The following is a 22,240-nucleotide window of genomic DNA, read 5'->3' on the forward strand; positions in this document are numbered from 1 at the left end:
CTACCCCCCTTAATTTAAAGCTATGCCCCCTTGTAATAGCTGACTCCATACGAGGAAAAGGATTCTCACTGTCGACCCTATCTAAACCCCTAATCATCTTATACACCTCTATCAAGTCACCCCTAAACCTTCTTTTCTCCAATGAAAACAACCCCAAGTGCCTCAGCCTTTCCTCATACGATCTTTCTACCATACCAGGCAACATCCTGGTAAACCTCCTCTGCCCCCGTTCCAGTGCCTCCACATCCTTCCTATAGTATGAGTTGACATGATTCAAAGCAAAACATTCATCCCCCTTTAAATGCTGGAGTAAGGCAAGTCCTCCATCCAGTAGTTTCTCCTCGGGCATTTTCACACGAGGTCTGATTCCTCTGCCTCTACCTAATTTGGAGTGATAATAGCCTGCCACTTGTGCCTGGAGAGTCTTGACCAAAACTCCTCTTCTTCAGGTGGTAGCTGTTTCGAGGCTGTGACATATGCTGTGTGCATTTTATCATGAGATCCTCTGCAATGCGCTGAATCCACGGGTTATAACAGCTTTGGATGTTCTGAGGGTCAAGATAGGTTTTGCTTCCGCCTTGTTTGCAATGTTGTAGCTTTCATGTGTTCCACGTACCTGTTCAGGACCACATTTCCTAACCAAACTTCGTTCATCATGGGACCTGACCCCTCATCCACCATGCCTTTTACACATGCAGGAGCATTCCTTGGTCTCAAAACTAAACTTCGTCCTATGAAGTAAATAGCCTTTCTGATTCAGAGGGTCCTGAATCCAGCATTGGCATTCCTGAAGTTGTTTCACCACCACCACCACCGCATCCCCACCCCTCCTGGTTTGGGAAGATCCGATTTAACCTGGTGCAAGGCCTTGTCCCCATTGGATATTCTACTAGATTTGTCCTTGTAGGTGTATGGGGTGGACCTGGACTCAATAGGAACAGTGGCAGTATGTTGTCGAGTGAAGCTGTAGGCTGTTTCTTCAAGCCTGCCCTGAAAGTTTGGACTGTGCTTTTTTTCCACATGACCACTTGGCGATGGATGGTATGGAGCTGTCCTTCCATACCAAATGTCATGCAACCTTAGGAAATACACAGAATATTTGTTGGTAAATAATGGCCTGTTGTCTGTGACCAACACCTCATGGAGTCTGTGTATTGCAAAAGATGCTTGCAGCTTGTCAGTCATCATCCTGTCATTGACAAATGAACTGTGTGCCCGTCCAAACACTATTAGAGGGTGTCCACTATGAGTAAAAACATAAAGCCCATGAAAGGATGGTACAGTCGACCTGCAACCACGTCCAGGGTTTAGCCAGCCATTCCCGTGAATGTGGAGGAGCTGTTGCTGGTGACGTTTATGTATTGTTGGCACTCGAGGCTCTGCCCAATCAACGTGGCTATGTCAGTATTCAATCCTGGTCACCAGACATAAATTCTCGCCAATATCTTCATTCCTGATGTAATTCAGCCAGTCTCAGGTAATGACCTTTGCTTGGGACAACTGCTCTTGCTCCCCATAATACTATGCCATCCTCTCTGGCAATCAGGTCTCCCTGGGTCCAGAAAAGTTTCAGTTTTCGTTGTGATGGCACTTTTGATGTCCCCATGACCACCAGGTGTTTTAGTGTTGCTAAGATGAGATATTGTTTGTATCCATAGTTTGAAATTACCAGCAGTGACTGCAATAGTGTCAGAAAATTTAAAAGCAGAGTGGACTCTTCCAGTAGTGGAAATACTAATCTGCAAGTGGGAGGCAACTCAAAGCATCCACATTTGCCACTTGACCTCCCAGACAGTGTTCCAACTAGTAATTGTCTGCACTCAGAATAAGAGACCACTGCTGAATCTCACCTGTACCTATAGGTGGCACAGCCTTTTCCTCTTTCAGTAGCCCTCGCTATTACTTTACTATTGTGGTCCTTTCCTATGACAAATGTACATTCATAAAGTTTTTTTTGGGACATGCTCTAAGAGTCAAACTTTTCTTTTCTGTTGTGGTTCTGTTCGCCGAGCTGGAAGTTTTTGTTGCAAACGTTTCGTCCCCTGGCTAGGCGACATCATCAGTGCTTGGGAGCTTCCTGCGAAGCGCTTCTTTGATGTTTCCTCCGGCGTTTATAGTGGTCTGTCCCTGCCGCTTCCAGTTGTCAGTTTCAGCTGTCCGCTGTAGTGGTTGGTATATTGGGTCCAGGTCGACGTGTTTGTTGATGGAGTTTGTGGATGAATGCCATGCCTCTAGGAATTCCCTGGCTGTTCTCTGTCTGGCTTGCCTTATGACCAACCTAAACTATGAAAGTAACCACCCCAACACACACAAACGAAGCTGCATCAGGACACTATTCAAACGGGCCACAACACACTGCAGTACCCCAGAACTGAAAAAAGAAGAAGAGGAACACCTATACAAGGTATTCGCCAAAAACGATACCCGCGCAACTTCATCAACAGATGCCGAAGAGAAAGACCACGGAACGAGGACATACCACAACCAAAAGGACTAGCCACACTACCATACATCAGGACCATCTCAGAACCAGCTATCCTTAGTAGCCACACACGCAGACAACAAGCAACACGAATTCGACTGGGACAACACTACTATCATAGGGCAAGCCAGACAGAGAACAGCCAGGGAATTCCTAGAGGCATGGCATTCATCCACAAACTCCATCAACAAACACGTCGACCTGGACCCAATATACCAACCACGACAGTGGACAGCTGAAACTGACAACCGGAAGCGGCAGGGACAGACCACTATAAACGCCGGAGGAAACATCAAAGAAGCGCTTCGCAGGAGGCTCCCAAGCACTGATGATGTCGCCTAGCCAGGGGACGAAACGTTTGCAACAAAAACTTCCAGCTCGGCGAACAGAACCACAACAACGAGCACCCGAGCTACAAATCTTCGCACAAACTTTTCTTTTCTATCTGGACTTATCTCTGTTCAGCATCAGCCAAAGCAAAGAAAGTATATGATATTGGATCTTTTTCTCTGCTGGGCCACCTATGAGACAACACTACCCTGATACTATACTGGGAGGCATCAGATATCAGCCAGACATCTCACTTGAGATTGTGTTATGCCAACACCTTAGATAATGATAGCTAATTCTTCATTTCCCTAAAGGCGACACCATAGCTACAAGACCATTTTGCATGCTTGTACTTTTTCACTCGCAAATGTAAAAGTGCCAGCACAGGGGCCAGGTTACCTATGACTTTTCCATAATAATTCACCAACCCAAGGAAAGACCAGTACATACATGGGAGCCAGGGCACCCTTCATTGCCCTTGCTTAATGTTCCAATGGATGCAATCTGATTTGTCGACTCTGTCAGCCAAGGAGGTCACTTGGGGTGCCTGGAACACACATTTTTCTCTGTTGAGAACACAATTTCCAAGTTTTGCAAGGCTCTTTGCTGATCTTCTCTGTTGTTCGCCCATCATCCAGATAAATGTTGACCTGGGTAGACTTTGTAAAATATGTTCTATTATCCACTGGAAAATGACACAGCTGATTAGCCCCCATAAAAGCACTCTCAAGTATTGGTACAAACCGAATGGGCATTATCTAATTTCCTATTATTATATAAACACAATCCACGAGAAAAAAAAAATTTTTTTGGTTGAGGCTTGACTTTGTTTTGGGGTTTTGCTGTGGGCTGATCTAGCGTCCCTCTGTTCAGGACATGACCTGAATGAGATTGTGCAATTGCCTGCATTCAAATGGTGCTCCAGAATCTCAGCTGGCCTGGAGAGCGCGTCTATTTACATTGGTATAACTTGAAATTCATAAACTCCACTTGCCGCATTTTCTAATGATAAAGACAATTATCGTGCCTGTTTGAAGTTCAAGTGGGCTTCAGCTAGCGGGTGCTTTTGAATGGTCACATCATTAATGCCACTCATTGCCATAGAAATAATTCCACAAAGGTTGGTGTCCAGTCATCAAGTCATCCTTGATTTACACGTGAATAGAATGTAGCGCTGGTCCAGCTAGCCCAGAGCGAACTGCTAAAGTGAACAGAACCCTTGATTCTCCTGTTTATTTTTATTAATAATCCCTGCAATACTGACATATGACAGTAGTGCTTATTTTCCCCAGCACCGCTGTTGTGTGAATGTAGGTGAAGGACAAAGTGACAAACACCAGTTGTGTAAATACCAGTTTAATATTCCAAGACCAGGGAAAAATTCACAAACATGCGTCCCTGATTGGACCAGGTTCACAGCCCCAATAAAGGAACTAATACTTTGAAGTCCACTTGACTGACGTTGTTCCAATCACTACAGTGGATGGTGAGGAAGGATGCACAGCAGAACAGAGGTAAGTTGGACGTTTGAGTGGAGAAATGGCAGACAGATTTTAATCTGAATATGTATGCGGGGTTGTATCTTGGGAGATCCAATGCAAGAGTTAAATATACAGCAAATGGCAGCACACTTAGGAGCATTGATATAAGAGCAATATTGTTCTGCATGTCCATAGTTTCCTATAAGTGGCAATACCAGTGGAAAAGGTGCAAATCAGATATATGATATACTTACCTTCATTGGGTAGGACATTAACAATTTGCAAGTCACGTATCGACTGTATAAACTTGAATTAGGTTACATTTGGAGTATTGTGGGGTTTTGTGTACACTACACTTACAGGAAGGCTGGGGAAGTATTGTAGGATACTGCCGAGATAGCAGTATATTAGCTATAAGGAGAGATTGGAAAAACTGATTTTTTCCTTTGAGCGTCAGTGGCTGAGGGGGGACCTGATAGAAATATAAAAAATTATGAGACCTATGTATAACGTCTATAGTCACTGTCTTTTTCCCAGCCGAGAAATGCCAATTACGAGGGAACTTAGTTTTAAGATGATGGAGGTAAGTTTAAAGACGTGCAGATTTTTTAAAACAAAGGGTGGTAGGTGACTGGAATGCACTATCCAGGGAGGTAGTAGAAGGAGATATAACAGCAATGTTGAAAAGACTTTTAGACAGACACATGAAGACGTGGTGAATAGTGGGGTATGGACCACGTGCAAGAAGTTTGGAATGGCACCATGGTCAGCACATATATGGCAGGCTGGAGTCTGTTCCTGCGCTGTGCTGTTCTATCCTCAATGTCGATTCCTTAATTAATGAAACATAATGCTTTTTTGATGGTTTTTCCAAGTTGTATTACCACCTTCGAGCATTTACCATCCTGGTAAGTATAGTACTTTTGATCCTCCTCACTCTTTCGAACTGTGCATTTAATTCAAAAATGTTTTTCTTTGTCCTTCCTTTAAAAAGGCATCAGCTTATGTTTTTCTATATTACGTTTTATTTACCAATTGTCTATATGCTTAACTGGCCAATTCCACTGTGTTCTTCTTTGCTACGATATCCACTTGTGTTGCCACTTTCAGGAAGCTATGGACTTGCAACCCAAGATCCATCTGTATATCAATGCTCCTGTGAGGCTTGTCATTTACTATATACTTTCTTTCTTTGTGCATTTAGCCTCTCAAAATGCATGACTTCACGTTTGTTCACATTAAACTCCATCTGCTGTTTCGCTGCCCAAGTTTCCAACTAGTCTATTTCTTGCTGTATCCTTTAACAACCTTGCTTCCTCTTCACAACTCCAACAAATTTTGTTTTGTTTGCAAAGATATTGTTCAAGCCATCAATGTTTTCTTCAAATTATTTATATGTATTTCAGACAACAGAGTTGCCAGCATTGATCCTTGTGGAAACCCACTAATCACAGACTGCCACTCAGAAATTTGAGTACAAAAGTGGTGAATGTTTTGTGAACCCTCAGAAAGCTCCGGTTCCGCCAGATCAAGGGCAGTTTATTCAATTTTGTCAGCATGGCTTAGGAGTCTAAAAGAGGTGTATAGGTGATTTTGTTAGAATGTTTCCAGAGATGTAGGAAATTGGAAGGTTAGAATAAAGATGCTGACATTGGAACAAAGGAGATTAGGGATTGATATGATAGTTTCTGGATTAGTGGTGCTGGAAGAGCACGCAATTCAGACAGCATCCAAGGAGCTTCGAAATCGACGTTTTGGGCAAAAGCCCTTCATCAGGCTTGTCGTGGGGTCGAGCGGTCTAAGGCGCTGGATTCAATCTCCAGCCTCGACAGAGGCGTGGGTTCGAATCCCACCACCACTATTTCAGCTGGTGAAGTCCAACGACGCAGCTTGTTAAAATGCTGTTTTGATCCCTGCTGTATTGTTGATATGATAGTGTTGTACAAGGTTTTGAGAATTTTAGATTAGATCAATATTAAAAAGCTGTTCGTAAATCTTAATTGTGCCAGGTGTAGAGGAGAGAACGGCAGGATATTTGGTAAGGAATAAGGAGGACAATGCGAAGAGGAAAAAGCTGAAATTCACCTGGAGTTGATGAAGGAAGTCCGAAACCCACATTTGCCCATTGAGACAGGTTGGAGTCAGCAGGGACTCTTGTTACCAGGGGAGTATCATAAAAATGGCAGCCAACTTGTATGATGGGAGAAGGACCAATCTGGGTTTCAAGACACTAGTAATCATTGACTCGTTGCCTTTTTTGTCACTTTGTAACTGGAGTTGGAGAATTGAACTCAGCCAGAAGGGGGCAAAGACAGAGAGGAGAGAAATTTTGGAGAAGTGTGACAGATTGAACTCTCTACAAAGGGACAAAATAAAATGTATGGGTTGAGTACTTGCACGTTTCAGCTGACCCGCACATCTTTGGACTGTGGGAGAAAACCGGAGCGCAAGGAGAATGTGCAAACTCCACACAGTCACCCGAGGCTTGGATTGAATCTGGTACTGTGAGGCAGCAGTGCTAACCACAGAGCCACAGTCCCGGCGTATTTGACATGGGATATCGTTGAGAGCTGTTGTTTTGCTGTCACTTTTTTTTCCATCGGTCTTTCTCAATCAAAATTCTCGTCTTCGCCGGAGCCACCAATATATTCGTTTTTTGTTTCTCTCTCCAACTCCATTGATTTTTAAAAAAACTGTTAACGCACTATCATCAAACATTGTCTAAGTACCAAGTGCCCCTAGTTATTAAATTGGAGACATCAGTGCATTCCTATGCCACCTGATTTTTCTGAAACTCATCCTACATCACCGATAATGGATTTCAATCCTCTTCAGAGCACATGTTACCTTCAGCTTCTGCCCATTCGTAAATGGTTGTCAAATCGAGAGGAGCACGCAATTAATGTCTGTTTGTCCCATTAACATCTAATAAGTCTTCTGTACCTTACAGGGAAAAGAGCATAATCGTTCTCACAAAAAAACCTCAATAGCTCGCTGTCTTTCACTTCCTCCCGCTCCACAGATCTGTCCTTCGTCTGAATGGTTTGACCCTTTACCTCACACAAAAGAACAACTTTCATCAATCTCATACTTATCACTTTCTTACAGATTGTCTTCTTTTCCCTGTATTATGCCTGACAGAAAATTTCTGGCACTTCAGAAACAAATATTACACATGCATTTAAACACACACACACACACACACACACACACACACACACACACACACACACACACACACACACACACACACACACACACACACACACACACACACACACACACACACACACACACACACACACACACACACACACACACACACACACACACACACACACACACACATAATTACACCCGGAACAAAATAACATCATCAGGCATAACAATGGGTAGATAATAATATGCTAGCATTGCTCCATTAAACAATTCAGAAGCATGCACAAGAAGTAATCATACTCGATGCGTGCATCATAAAACCAAAACAATTTGCAAGGCAAACACATGCTTACATCGTGAGAACCTGCACAAATGGGTACAACACATATCGGTGCGGCCAACGTTATTTATACAAAGTCCTAATGAAACATATTACGGACAAGTCAAAATGTCTTATAGATTGTAGTTTACTCTACAATGTTGCATCATATACTGTTTAAGAAAATTCAATCATTAGCAGCGCTGAAACGATTTCTATGATGGTGTTCAAAAAGCTGTTCAAGTGCATGAACCGCAACATTTCTATGAGGCATAAAAGTCTGATTATGTTGGTAGACCAGTTTAACCAGAGGAAAGTTCGTTCTTGATATTTATCATAGCTTCTGAAATACTGAAAATTAGCTTGGAGCTTAGATGGAGGGAAAACAAAAACAAATACGAGAACAAGTTGACAAATACCTCTAAACTGCTCTATCAAGTATCTCGAGTTAGTCAAAGCACTTGTATCAAACTCAAATCAATTGCTTTGACATCAGGGTCCATGTCATCTGAAACCTGATTATGCAGATAATTTCCTCACATTATTAATTCAGAAATGCGAACTTTGCATTATAAAACCTATTAGATATTTGAAGCTGAACGTTTTGCCACCGGCTGTATTTCTTCACACCCGCTCTAAAGTATGTTCTCCAGTAATTTGACTATGGGATCTGTATTTTCTTTTAATCTTAGTTCGACAGAGGGAAGATATGTTCTGAGAGTATAGTGATAAAAGCTCAGGAATTTTGGACAAAACTTATTGCTAGTATCATTGACTAGAATGAAATTCGACCTATTGATTTAATTCAACACGGTGATTGAATTTGAAATAATAAAGCCATACAGGTATGACTAATAGGAATAGATTATATTTGCTTCAATCTCTTGAAATGAAGAACGCGATAGATAAATAGGGATATGAGGGGGGAAATAAGAAGCAACGTAAGAGTGTGCATGCCCGAAGGCAAATTTATAACAAAAAATTACAAGGAGGCTGAATAAAGTGTAACAGGATGAGAAAATTGAATAATTAAAACAAAGATATATATGTGAAGAAGAAGTAGCATCTAACAAAAATCAGGGATCCAGAAATCATTTAGAGTAACTCACATATTGAAAAAGTAGAAACATGCCTTACTGGAAAATTGTCAAGAATTACAATCAAAGTCTGAGAAGCATAAATTGATTCCTGCCAAGTGAATGAAACTATCAATTAACTATTTGCATTGGAAGAAAATGGAAGTCTAGTTCACCACGATCATGGAATAGCGTTTATGCTACGAATTAAAATAAAAATCGTTATATCCTTCCTGGTCAGGCCTTAACGAGGACTACAGAAATGTGGTCTGTGGAGCCACATCGGTCTAAAAACGTTCAGCCTGGTTTTCTTTGCACGGATGGAGTCAATCAGCTTATCCCAAGCACTTCTTCTTCATAGTTCAGATTTCTAGCTTTAAGTTTAACCATCCCTCACCTAACACATCAAGTTAATTCAGCTTATCCACTCTGGAAAAAAAATGAACAGAATTGAAAAATCTTCAAAACGCGACTGTCTGGCTGCATCTTATTACATAAAAGTTACGTTATGTGCCTGGACCATGATTAACTGGCTCATGATCAAAATGATTGAAATTTCCATTGGTTTATTGGATCTTTCGAACTAGGACGCTAACATTCAACTCTTCTGTAAAATCTTTTATGTAAATGCCAGTTATTATTGTTATATAATTATCATAATACCATGTGTCTGTATTTGTTTTATAGTTGCAATTCAGATCATTGAACTCAAATATATAGAGCAAAGATTTTATTCATTAATAAACTTTCCTTTTCAAACACAGGTTAAGTTGCTTGGAGCTCTAATCGAAAATTCAAACTTTCAGTATTCTCTTTCCAGTTGAGATGAAGGTATATTTTTCAAATGGTACAACTGTGATGAAATCGTAGTCGAACAGTGTGGCTCTGGAAAAGCTCAGCAGATCAGGCAGCATCCAAGGAGCAGGAGAGTCGATTTTTCTGGCATAAGCCCTTCATCAGGAATGAAGCCCACTCTCCTGCTCCTCTGATGCTCCCTGACTAGCTGCGCTTTCCCACTGCCACGCTTTTCAACTCTGATAATCAGCATCTGCAGTCCTCATTTTTTCTTCATAAAATTGTAATCAGTGTCATTCGCAAATGCATTTATGGGACCCGCAATTGTATTCTGGATAGTTTTTGGAGCCATCAATGGTGTTGTTGACTTCACTGGATACGATATTAGAGGGATTCAATGGGAGACACAAAGTGATGTAGCTACCCATAGTCATGCAACGTTTTCGTTGAAGATCTGCTCTTGCTTTGGAAGGATGAAAATCTAAGGTTGTGGAGAAACAGAGCTGGATTGGTGTACTGGACGTAAATTCAACAAGTTAACTTTGTGAATATCTGAGTGCAGTGAGTTTCAACGTGTAGCATTTATGCAAATAATTGGTTGAAGCGAGATGTTTCACTTTATGTAGTGATTGAAGTTTTTGGGGACACCAAGTGTAGGTATACAAAGCTAAGTGTATTACAGTACGACAGGTATTTGGATAACGATATTCAGCGTGGGACAAGAAGGTGCAGTGTATTTAAGATTTTAAAAAGTAGTAAATAGGTCCAAAGGTGGAAATTGGTAAAAACAAAGGAATAAAGTAATGTATTTTTAGCTTAATAACCATACTATTCTCAACGAAATAAATGAATTCATAGTACAAAAATGAGTAAGTGAATGCGATCTTACATCCATGACAGTGCAATAGATGCAAGTTGACCCAAGAGGGGTCCGTGATATTTTGGAAAAAGCCAATAGTAAGGGAAATGTAGCGAAGTAGCGTTGTCAGTACGGGATGGAGTAAATACCTCATAACTTGAGTCAGAAAAAACAGCATCCACATGCAAAGAAAAGCACGATATATATAAGAGACTGGCGGAGTCCAAAGGTTCACGAGCAGCAGCTATTCGGTAAATCTGAGAATATACTTAGACAAAACAAGTACTTGTAAAACAAGAAGTATTCGTAATTCAAGGCACTCTTAGCTGTGCTGTATAATAATGAAGGAAAAGAAAAACGGGAAATAAATACAATAACTCCGCTGAGGTTAAAAGTGCTAAATAATCTATGGAACTAAAATCTGATAAGTTCCCACAACCTAATGGGGCAAGTAACCACAAAGTAACTACAAAGGTAATGGATGTACTAAAAGTAGGAGAAACTTTATAAACTGCCTCCCCCAGCATACAAAAGTAAACCTTACCCTCGCAAATAAGTTTTTCTAAAGAGACGTGTCACATCCTTCACAATCAACTCCTGCCAGTTTGCATATTCTGGTGCAGCTTTTTAGCTTCAACTGTGCGTCCCTTTACCGTTTCAACAAAATTCACTGGCTTATCTTGTTTTACCACTTCCGTCTTCCCAGTGTTTTTTTGAAAGTACCCACATTGCGACTTCATGTCGCCTACTTTATCGTCGTGAATGCAACTGAGCTTTTTTGAACTTCTACTTTCCCTTCATAGGTCCAAGTTTTGCCCTGTTGTAAACTATCTTCATTGGGCTCTCGTTTTCCACTGGTAATTTCTCTTTTCCCCAGCTTCTGTCACCGTCGAACTGAAATTGATTGTCGAAGTCAAGCTTTGCTTTGTGAATCAATTTGAAAATCATCGGCCATTTCCGCCAGTAACCTTGTAGTTTCAAATCTACGCTCTTCCACTGGAATTTTGATTACTTCAGGAAGTGAATTTTTGAACTCTTCCAAAATAATCGTCCCTCTAAAAGCGTTATATCATTGACCTATTTACAGTGCGCTTATCCACCTACCAAAATGATTGTGTTTGACCCTTTAAAACTCAATGTACGTTTGATCAGGTCTCTCCTTTGATTCGAGAAACGTTGTCGATAGGGTTCTGCTACGAGCTGATATGCACTTAACATAGCATTTTTTTGCCTCATTATACTCCGCAGACACCACAGCTGATAATGATACAAATATCTCAATAGCTCTCCACCAACTTTGTTTGGATCAACAAATCCAACATGGTCAGCTGCCTTTCCACTTGTTTAGCCACTTTTGCAAATGAAATTTTTAAAAAGTCTTCAACATCCCTCTCATCAAACTTCTGCAATGCATGCATGTATTTAAACAGATCTCCAATGTTGTTTTGACAACAATTAGTTTCTTGTGACTACTATCCTTCTCATTAAACCTATTTTCTACGTTCACCTCTGTCGTTTTCCACCAACCCTTGTTCTCTAACTATCAACATTTGAAAATCAAACTTTTTTTTTATTGCTTTTCCGTCTCTGTCATTCTGTTGTTTTTTTCTTCTGCTGCAGCTATTCATCGAATCCTTACGTTGTGGAAACAGCCACTTAAGCCCAATAAGTCCTCATGAATTCTCGAAAGAGCATCCCACCGTATGTTTCATTTGCCATCGTTAATCCACCGACCCTATGCATTCCTGATCACGACAGGCAATTTAGCGTGGCCAAACCACCCAACCTGCACACCATTGGAATGTGGGAGGAAACAGGAGCATCTGGAGGAAAACCGCATATACACTGGCAGAACTGATAACTCAGCATAGACAGTCACCGGAGGATGGAATTGAACCCAAGTCCTTGGCACTGTGAGGCAACACGTCTTGCAAACCAGCTGCTAACCAACTGTGCTAACTGACCTAATTTTCTTTTATTCATTCTTCTGCTATAGCTGTTGTCTCCTTTTTGTTTGACTCTAATTCAAACTGCCTCATTTCCTATTAAAATGTACGCATTTCCAAAGAATCCAATGGCACGTTCACAATCATTAATAACGAGCTATTGCTGCAATTCCGTCCCCATTTCACGAAGAGAAAACCTTTGCCTTGCCCACATTGTGTAAAATGCTGGAAGTGACTGTTTCCACCCCCAGGTAACTCCTCATGACAGAAAGAGCTATTAATACACAAGGCATGTTGACAACCCCAAAGACTTTTATTCGTATATAAGGAGCAAGCAGGCAACTAGGGAAAGGGTTGGCCCACACAAGGACAAAGAAAGAAAGTTACGCGTGGAGTCAGAGAAAATGTGTTGTTATTGAGTTTTTTGCATTGGTACTCACTGAGGAGAGGGACATGACAGATGTTGAGGTTAGGGATTGATCTTTGATTACTTTTGGTCAAGTCGGCATAAGGAGGGAGGAAGTGTTGTTTATTCTAAAAGGCATTAAGGTGGACAAGTCCTCACGTCTGGATGGGATCTCTCCCAGTTTACAGAGGGAAGCAAAAGAGGAAATAGCTGGCGTTTAAACAGATATCTTTGCAGCATTCTTGAACACGGGGGAGGTCCCAGAGGAGTGGAGAATTGTGCATGTTGCCCCCTGGTTTAAGAAGGGTAGCAGGGATAATTCAGTCAATTACAGACCTGTGACCCTGACGTCAGTTGCAGGGAGGCTACAGGAGAAGATACTATGGGATAGGATACACACCCACTTGAACGAAAATGTGCTTATCAACGATAGGCAATGTAGTTTTGTGCAGGCAAGGTCATGTCTTACAAAGTAACAGAATACTTTCAAGAAGTGGCAAAGTTGCTTGATGAGGGAAGGTTCCACATGGTAGGATGATGAAGAAGATGAAGTCGCATGGGGTCCAGGATGTTCTAGCTAGATGGAGAGAGAACTGGTTAGGAAAAAGGAGACAGAAAGTAGTAGTGGAAGGGATCTTCTCAAAATGGAGACCTGTGACCCACAGGGATCCGTGATGGACCAATGCTGTTGGTGATGCACATAAATGATTTGGAGGAAAGTGTCCGTTGCTGCATTAGCAAGTTTGTAGATGACACTAATATTGGTGGAGTAGCAGATATTGAAGGAGACTGTCAGAGATATAGCAGAATATCGATAGATTGGAGAAATGCGCAGAGAAATGGCAGATGGAGTTCAATCTGAGCAAATGTGAAGGGATGCATTTTTGAAGGACAAATTAAAAAGCAAACTATACAGTAAATGGAAAGGTCCGGGGGAAAATTGATGTACAGAGAGGTCTGGGTGTTCAGGTCCATTGTTCCATAAAGGTAGCAAAGCAGGTCAATAGTGTGGTCAATAAGGCATATGGCATACATCCCTTCATCGGACGGGGTATTGAGTACAAGAGTTGGCAGGCCATGTAAAAGTCGCATAAGACTTTGGTTTGGCCACATTTGAAATACTGCACACAGTTCTGGTCGCCACGTTACCAAATGGATGTGGGTGCTTCGGACAGGGTGCAGAGGAGGCTCACCAGGACGTTTCCTGTTATGGATTGTGCGAGCTATGAGGCGAGGTTAAGTAGATTAGGATTAGTTTCATTGAAAAGATCGAGGTTGGGGGCACCTGATTGAGGCCTACAAAATCATGAGAGGTGTAGATGAAGATCTACGTCCCCTCAAGAGGGGCCTCTTGGTTCGAGATCGGACAAAGGAATCGACAAATGCGGTTTATTCAAAAAGCAAGGTTCATTAGTTTATTGAAGTCTATCCACCAAGACAGAGATTGAAGCTTCTTTGTTCTGTGTTGAAGTTGCGCAATTACATTTGAAAATTACACATTCTTTATATGTTTTTAAAGAAATAGTACAGCCTTAATTACAAGAAAGACCAATCACAGAAAATGAGTTGACAAGATTTACAGCAAGTTAATCCAATGATATTTTCTTTAAGAAGGATATCTAATCTCTGTATATTGTCATGCCATGTATTAGTTCAAACGGTCAATTAATGTATAAGTATTCATCTTATGAAAACTCTGTTGTCCTCTTATCTTTGAACTGCAAGTTAATTCTGCAAAAAGCAGTATGTTCAGCAGTATGGTTTACAGGCCATTTTGTAATATTCTTTTAAATCGTGAAACCATTTTGTTGAAATAAAAATCTACATATTTTGTTGCCTAAATTCCAATTTTAGATCCTCATTCCCACTTCCGCACCTACCCCCGCCCCCCCCCCCCCACCCCCCTTTGGTCATTTTACGATCACACCATAAAGGCATAAATCAAGTCAATTTAATTCAATAGCAGCAAAAGACTGCTATACTTCCTCTTCCTCCGAAGGGGAACTAAGGGCAGGCAATGGTATTTCCTCGTCTTCATTTAAGTGGAGAAGGAGCATTTTCTGGGTCGAACCAATATTGCCAATAGAAGTTAACATTTGAACAATAATACACTTAGCTATAGCAATACAAATAAAAAAAAGACCAATTAAAACAATCGCACCATACAAAGACATACTAATTAATCAGTTGTACCATGAGCCAAACCACAATCTTTCCATCCCGCATTTTCGTTCATTTGGTTGACAAAAGTGTGAATATCATCAATATGTCTAGTAAAAGATCAGTGACCCTCGTCATGCATTTTCCTTTAATTATAACGCAAAATCCACCTTCATTCGCAAGTATGCATTGGATTTTGTTGGTCAAATAGACGCAATGCTGAAAGCATTTCTAATTTCTATTAACGTAGCAGTTGTCTCATTTCCAAAAATTGTGAGTCCACCAATGAGATAATTATGGTTTTGATGACTAACAATTCTTAAGGACTCTCCTAATGAAAGAATGCTAAGAGCTGCATATGCCAATGAGTGTGTTTTAATTCTTGATATGGTCTTTGGATACTTCCATTCTGCACAGAAGTCAGGATGTTTAAAGGGGAATTATGATTTCATTGCCAGGTAATTGGACATGGAACAGAAGTTGGAAATAGTGCTCCTACAGCTACGACACGAGGAGTACTTGCTCTATTCAGGACAAGGTAGTTAGCTGCCTTATTATAACTGAAAAAAATATATCCAGGTTTAGCATAGGCAATAGAGGGACCTTCCCTGTGAGATGCAGGCCTATATTTGTGACTTCCTAGGGTATGTGTTTAATCCATGATTACTTAATTCGGCCCTGGGTGCTGAGCGTGAAAATCATCCAGTACTAATGACGTGAGTTTCTTGATAAGAATCATGGTCAATATCCCAAAATGGTTCTTCCAATCCAATAACTGGTGCCGTTAGGGGCATCATAATGAAAATGTGTGTTGTTACCCTCTCCACATAGAGTTTGAATTCCAGTGATAATAGGGATACATTTTCGTTAAGGCATACAAATGAGATGCAAGGTTCTTCAGAAGTGCATTGACGACTAACACATTTAATCATAGCACAAAACTAATTGGGCACTCTAAAATAAGCACACCCCCATTCCTTACCCTTGCAGTAGTTTGGATATGATATTGCGGATTTATTGGCAGAAGTCCATAAACAAGTAGCAGGTGGGAATAGATAATAACTGTAAAAGATATTACCTCATGTAAATACGTTACTACTATTCCATAGCCCCATGTTAGGAATTGGAAGGATAAAAGGGGTCAGGGAGATGCTTACTGAACTAAGGGCATAACAAATTACTTCATCATCTCCAAAAATGTTACAATGGGTTTTGAGAAACATAACCCCTTTGTCTCTTTTACTATCTGATCTATCGGAAAAGGGATAACGCTTATCAGGGATGTCCATAGTAAAAAAATGTAATCAAACTGGCACACAACAATTTTACATGGTAAAGACCATTTAGACTTGTTTTGTAAATGAACTGTTAATCTTTTTTATGCAGTTGACCACTGCAAAAATCTTTCTTCGCAACATTCAGTCTTTTCGCACACAAGGACATCTTCATGGCATAGTTGGTACACAGTCTCTGTTTTCGCAGGATCGCACAGGTAAGCTGTCCCTTCTTGTGCACCAATGCTGGCAATAGCAAGTCCACACAGCAGGGCAAGTTCGATCTTTATCATCTCCCCACTTGCAAGGTTGGATATCGCGAAGTGTCCATTGTAATAAAATATAAACCATTTGCTCCTTGTATATAAGTATATTATGTATATATATTTATATATATATATATATATATTTTTTTTATATATATATATGTATATATATATATATATATTATATATATATATATATATATATAAAATTAAAATAGGCAGCAACAAAGAAGTAACACAAACTAATCTGGTAGAGGTCACCCATATTTTGGTTTGAGTATTGTGGGAGTACCTTATTTGAGGCCATAATCTGTGCTCTTCCTGAGGCTAGAATCCCTGAGAGCAATTTTGAAATAAATAATTCCCAAATTAATAAAAGTCAAATAGCTCGCTGGAGTAAATATATTGCCCAAACTGGCAAAAAGTTCATTCATTTTAAATTATGCACTAGCATTCCCTTCCTTCCCATAATTTTCTTATTTTATATAGAAAAGCTCGGGCATGGGCGAATTAAGCAAACCTATTTTTTATAAATCCAGCTTTGCTGGGATGTAATGCTCTTTGAAGTTTTGCTACCTAAAAAAAAATCTATATTACCTAAAATTTAGATTAGTTCTTCAATATATATTGTATTCTTTGTTTTAAAAAAACATTAACATTGTGCCCAATTAAATCGCCTGATCTACAGCTTTAGTTAGCAGTAACTAGAATTAAATATAGAAATCTGATGATGATTTTGAGAAAAGTCGGTAATAAATATTAGCTGGAGGGCAATGCTGTGCCTAAATTATGGTAATATTACACAAAGCTTTCAAACCACACGGAATATTTTCTAATACTGAGGTAACCCTAGAATATAGATATTGGTACAATCCTAAAATAATAAACCATCACTGTTCAGTATTAAATATCGTAGAGAAGATAATAGCTCAGCCAGACACCCCTTCTTACATCGAACAGCCCAATCCAAAAATAAATCAAATCAAGCAGTGTGTATTCTTACAAGCTCCATAGACAAAGCAAAGATATTTAGGCTTGGCGTCCATGTATGAAATCAAATCACTGGATAATTCAGTCAGTAGTATATGACAGTATAAAGTGCCTGTAAATATTTCAGAAATGGAAATTTGCAAATTACTTCCAAATTTCAAAACAATATTGAAAACAATCCAAGCACTGAACCTGTGTGATTAGAGTCAGTAAGCAATAGAGAAATCAAAATCTACGTTCTGAATTGGCAATGAACAGACAGTATCATTCCTCCGTGATTTTTCACCTTACCCAGGTCTGATATACCTGTCCTTATACTGTGTCTAAATGGGTTTTGCAAGGGGCCCAATGGGATAAGAAGTTTGGGGTGCAAGGCTACCTGCTTGGCAGCTGCATGTCTTTATCCTTTACTCTAGAAACAGTGTCAGTTTCATCAGGATGAGCCAGATATCTTGATAACTGTCAGATTGATTGGACAAAATATCATTACTATAACGCTGCCCCCCTTTGGAGTTAAAATTCTTCAACGTTCCCACAAGATTCCAAAATCGTGGATCATATTAAATTACAATGAAGAATCAGTGTATATTAGTAGATTTTCCTTTTGATAGGATGAAAGCCTGTCGATTCCCAACGTCAGCTCCGAGATAACATAAAAGACACATTACTCCCCATTGACCACATTTCAAAAGTTAAATCAAGGCCAGGCATATGCCCCTGGGTTCTTTTTTTTTGATGGTTTGTTGCTAGTCACAAAGGTGAAATGTTGGGGCCTGCCTGTCCCTATTTTCAGGGTCCCTCCGGGAAAAAGTTGTCCACCAGTGGTCGTCGGGTAGGTACGTGAGGTAGTTTCCGCCCCCAGTGGGTATTTGGTTCCAAACAACCCTATTAGGGCTGGCACACGGCATTTGAGATCGCGAGGATTCTGAATATAATTTGTTTTACATGTAACATGGTTCTGTCTTGTTCTGGCCATCCCAAAAGCAAACCACTGCTCACCTCATTTGCGACTGGAAATTCCTGGACAGTTTGTACTATTGATTTGGATCATGTCAGTGACTCCAGCCAGAAAACATTGCAAATGCCTAGCATTAAATAAAGGTAATTGAGCTTCTTAATTATTCAGTTTTTTTGCCAATTTCATCAGACAGATAGGCGCATCTTTTAGACTTGTAACACAAGCCATTCGTATTCAGGCTACTCCTAGAATTTTACTGCATTTGTATCCATATCACACTTGGACATACTGAGCAAATGTGGCCGTTTGTTCTTGCTTTCAGGGGCGTGCATCATTAACATTACTCTAGTCACTGGGCTGGGACCAGGTTTGGGATGGTGCAAGTCATTTATTCTCATGATATCGACTATGTAGACTGAATGCTTCATTTTCAAAAGAAGGCAAAGTTTCACCAAGTGGATGCTTTAAATTAAGGCTGGGGACAATCAGGAGATGATTCAATTTCCTAGAATGTGGAAACAGGCGCAGCAAGTCCACACCAACTCTACGAAGAATAAACCACCTAAACCAATTTCCCTCTGACTAATGCACCTAACACCATGGGCAATTTATCATGGCCAATTCACCTGACATGCACATATTTCGACTGTGGGAAGAAACCGGAGGATACCCAGACAGACAGAGGGAGAATGCACAAATTCCACACAGATAGCCATCCAAGGCTGGCATTAAACCCGGGACCCTGGCACCGCGAGGCAGCAATGACAAACACATAGCCACAGGGCTCAGCATATATGCAGGAACGAAATCCCAATTCTCAAAAAGGGTCGGTATGCCAGACATAGGCTCGGGATTCTGAGTAGAATCTCAGTTTTATTTTATTTTTAAGTATTGTTGCTTTAACCTTGTTTATATATTCCTCAACCTTAGTGGCCTTACATTGTCTTCTCATATTATTTCTTTTTTTTTTCACATACATATATATATATAAACCATTCAAAATCACCTCCTCAAGCTTTGCGAGTTTTATATATATATATATATATATCCATCCCTATCCCCAAATCATATGCAAACCTTCTTCAACTGGCCAGTAGTATAGCTTTCCATTCTTTAATTAAGAATGAATTAATGCAGTCATGTTTTATATTAGCCATGAATCAATGTGACAGGTCACTGAGAATGTGTGAATGAATCCTGCCAATAAATATTGATACAGGATAATACAATTGATTTATTATAAATATTATTATTATTAGTTATCTTTAATTCAAGGTGGAAACCCAACAAGTGACTAAAACATTTTAAAAACTATACTCTGCTGCTTTATCTTTCTTACTGCATCATTCTCTTCACGTCTGTACTTGAACTCCTTGCATTTATTTTCATTTTAACCTATCTTAACCAATTTATTAATTTATGCTTGTGTACCCTTAAAGCCTGTTCCTAACTATATATCTTGGAATCTTACTTGTCATATTCTGAAAGCTAATTTTAGGATTTAAATTTTCAGCTAATCAAAAATTGCAAGAGGAGAATAACGAAATAGGTGATTTGTCTCATTCCCTTGTCCTAGTCATTGTATCACATAGCTGTGACATTATGGAGCATGCCAACTCCATGAAATGGGGCAGTGATGCTACAAAATACATAATGATTGATATACCACCCTGTTCCTCGATATGTTTGGCTGTCCCTATTTTCCAAAGGTTGGAATGTTGGGTGACAGCAGTGCCTGCTTAAGCCAGGCAGTAGTCCTTTTTCATCGTTAGGGACACCTAATGATATGGATAGATTTCAGCTTGAATTTTGGAGAGAGCACTGAGTGGAATGGTAACAAGTGTACTTTACGCATTACTGAGTGTGGATTGAGTTTGCATTACTGAAGAAGATTATGGGGAATAAGATAGTTTTCAATTATTTTTGTGGACATTGGAGCATCAACAGAGCTTTGTTCTCAATGTCTTGTTTTTGAGAGTGGATCTCATCTGTGGTAATATATCAATGGTCTTTTGTATAATATATCTGAGTAACATTAAAAAAAAGATATAATTTATAAATATATATTTATATATTATATATAAATTGGAAATTATTTTATTCAGTATTTAATCATTAAAATGCAAAATGCATACAGTTCCAAACTTTGAAATCCACTATAATTGCCCGGTTTTAGTCCCTTAATTTAAATCCAAAATTAGTTTTCTTAAGTAGTCCTGACCATTCATTGCTCATTTACAATGCAACAGGTCGTGAAATAACCGGAGCTGCCTTAAAATAATTTGTCTATTCAAGTTAAAAGAAAAACTACTAATGCATGAATAATGGCCGAATCCAAGGACACAAATATTAAACATAAGTTTTTTTGATGATTTATTACAATATAATGTTGAACTGAAATTTCAACTGTCATTGAGGGAGGGGACTTTCTGAATAAAGCTATGGCTGGCACATCATAATCACCAAAGAAACACATCTGTCATAAAATTAAGTGGAAACAAACGAGCCTGAAACACAATTAAAAAAAAGATAATGTTGTTTTCCTCCGTATTAAGCAGATTTGAAATGGAATAAGGTTGGGTTTTCTGTAAGGATAAAAGAGATTATTTAGAAACTGATAGTAAGGAAGTCATGACCTGTAAAAAGAACAGGAATTAACATTTTATTTCATAATCACTGTAAAATCCTTAACCTTAAAAGACATCATGTTAAATTTCCATATTGGAAATCTGCTTCAAAACATCCCCGGATCTGAAGCTCCAGGGAACAAAGCACAAACATTCAATCACCAACAAACAAGTTTGCATTCAAACCGAGTCACAAGGGGTTAAATTTTCTATTAGCTGTACAACACTTTCTCTCTGTGTGTGTCTTTCTCTCTCTGTCTCTCTCCTCTCTCTCTCTCTCTCTCTCACACACACACACACACACACACACACACACACACACACACACACACACACACACACACACACACACACACACACACACACACACACACACACACACAAAATCACACACACGCCATATTTCAGTTTTTAGCTTGGGAGTTTAGTCTGATAGATCCTGGCTGTGGCATCATTGCTTAACCAAGTGTGGAAGAATTGCTACCACTGGCCAGCCTTATCTTTTAACACATCAACAAAGAACAACGGCCAGCCTCCATATTCCATAAACAAAGAACAATCACCAAAACGAACAAAAAAGCAACAAAGCAAGACAAGACAAGCTGAACAGATACAACAGGTACAACAATAACAGTACAGCAGATAAATAGGCGAGATTATTATCGTGTCAATGTTATTCCTGGACTACAGCAGTAAAGGTATTGAGAACTAAGTGAAACAACTGTAAGGAAGAGTCTGAAATGGGAGCTGTTAAAAAAACTATATAATACAACAAAAAAGAACACTACTCATCTAAATCCGAATTATCATTGCCTTCCTCATTAAAACTAAGGTCAATCGAATTGCACAGTTCTATTTGTTTACCAGTCACTTGTGACTTCTTCTTTTGTTTCTGTATTTAATTTGCTCGAGCACTTCACTTTTAAGAACCTCAACAGACTTCATAGCACCATTTGCAATTAATTCAATCCGCAATTTGGTGGCAGTATCCTGTCACGAGTGCTAACCTGATTCTTTGTGGCTCTCACCACAAAACTGTCACGATAGTCCAATTAAACCTTTAGTTTCCGTTCCCATGCGAAGTTGCTAAATCAATTGCTGAGCCTATTTAG

Source organism: Chiloscyllium plagiosum, unplaced genomic scaffold (genome assembly GCF_037043375.1).
Source record: "Chiloscyllium plagiosum isolate Xiang-an unplaced genomic scaffold, Cpla_swu_hap1 HiC_scaffold_35, whole genome shotgun sequence".
In the NCBI taxonomy this organism is placed as follows: domain Eukaryota; kingdom Metazoa; phylum Chordata; class Chondrichthyes; order Orectolobiformes; family Hemiscylliidae; genus Chiloscyllium; species Chiloscyllium plagiosum.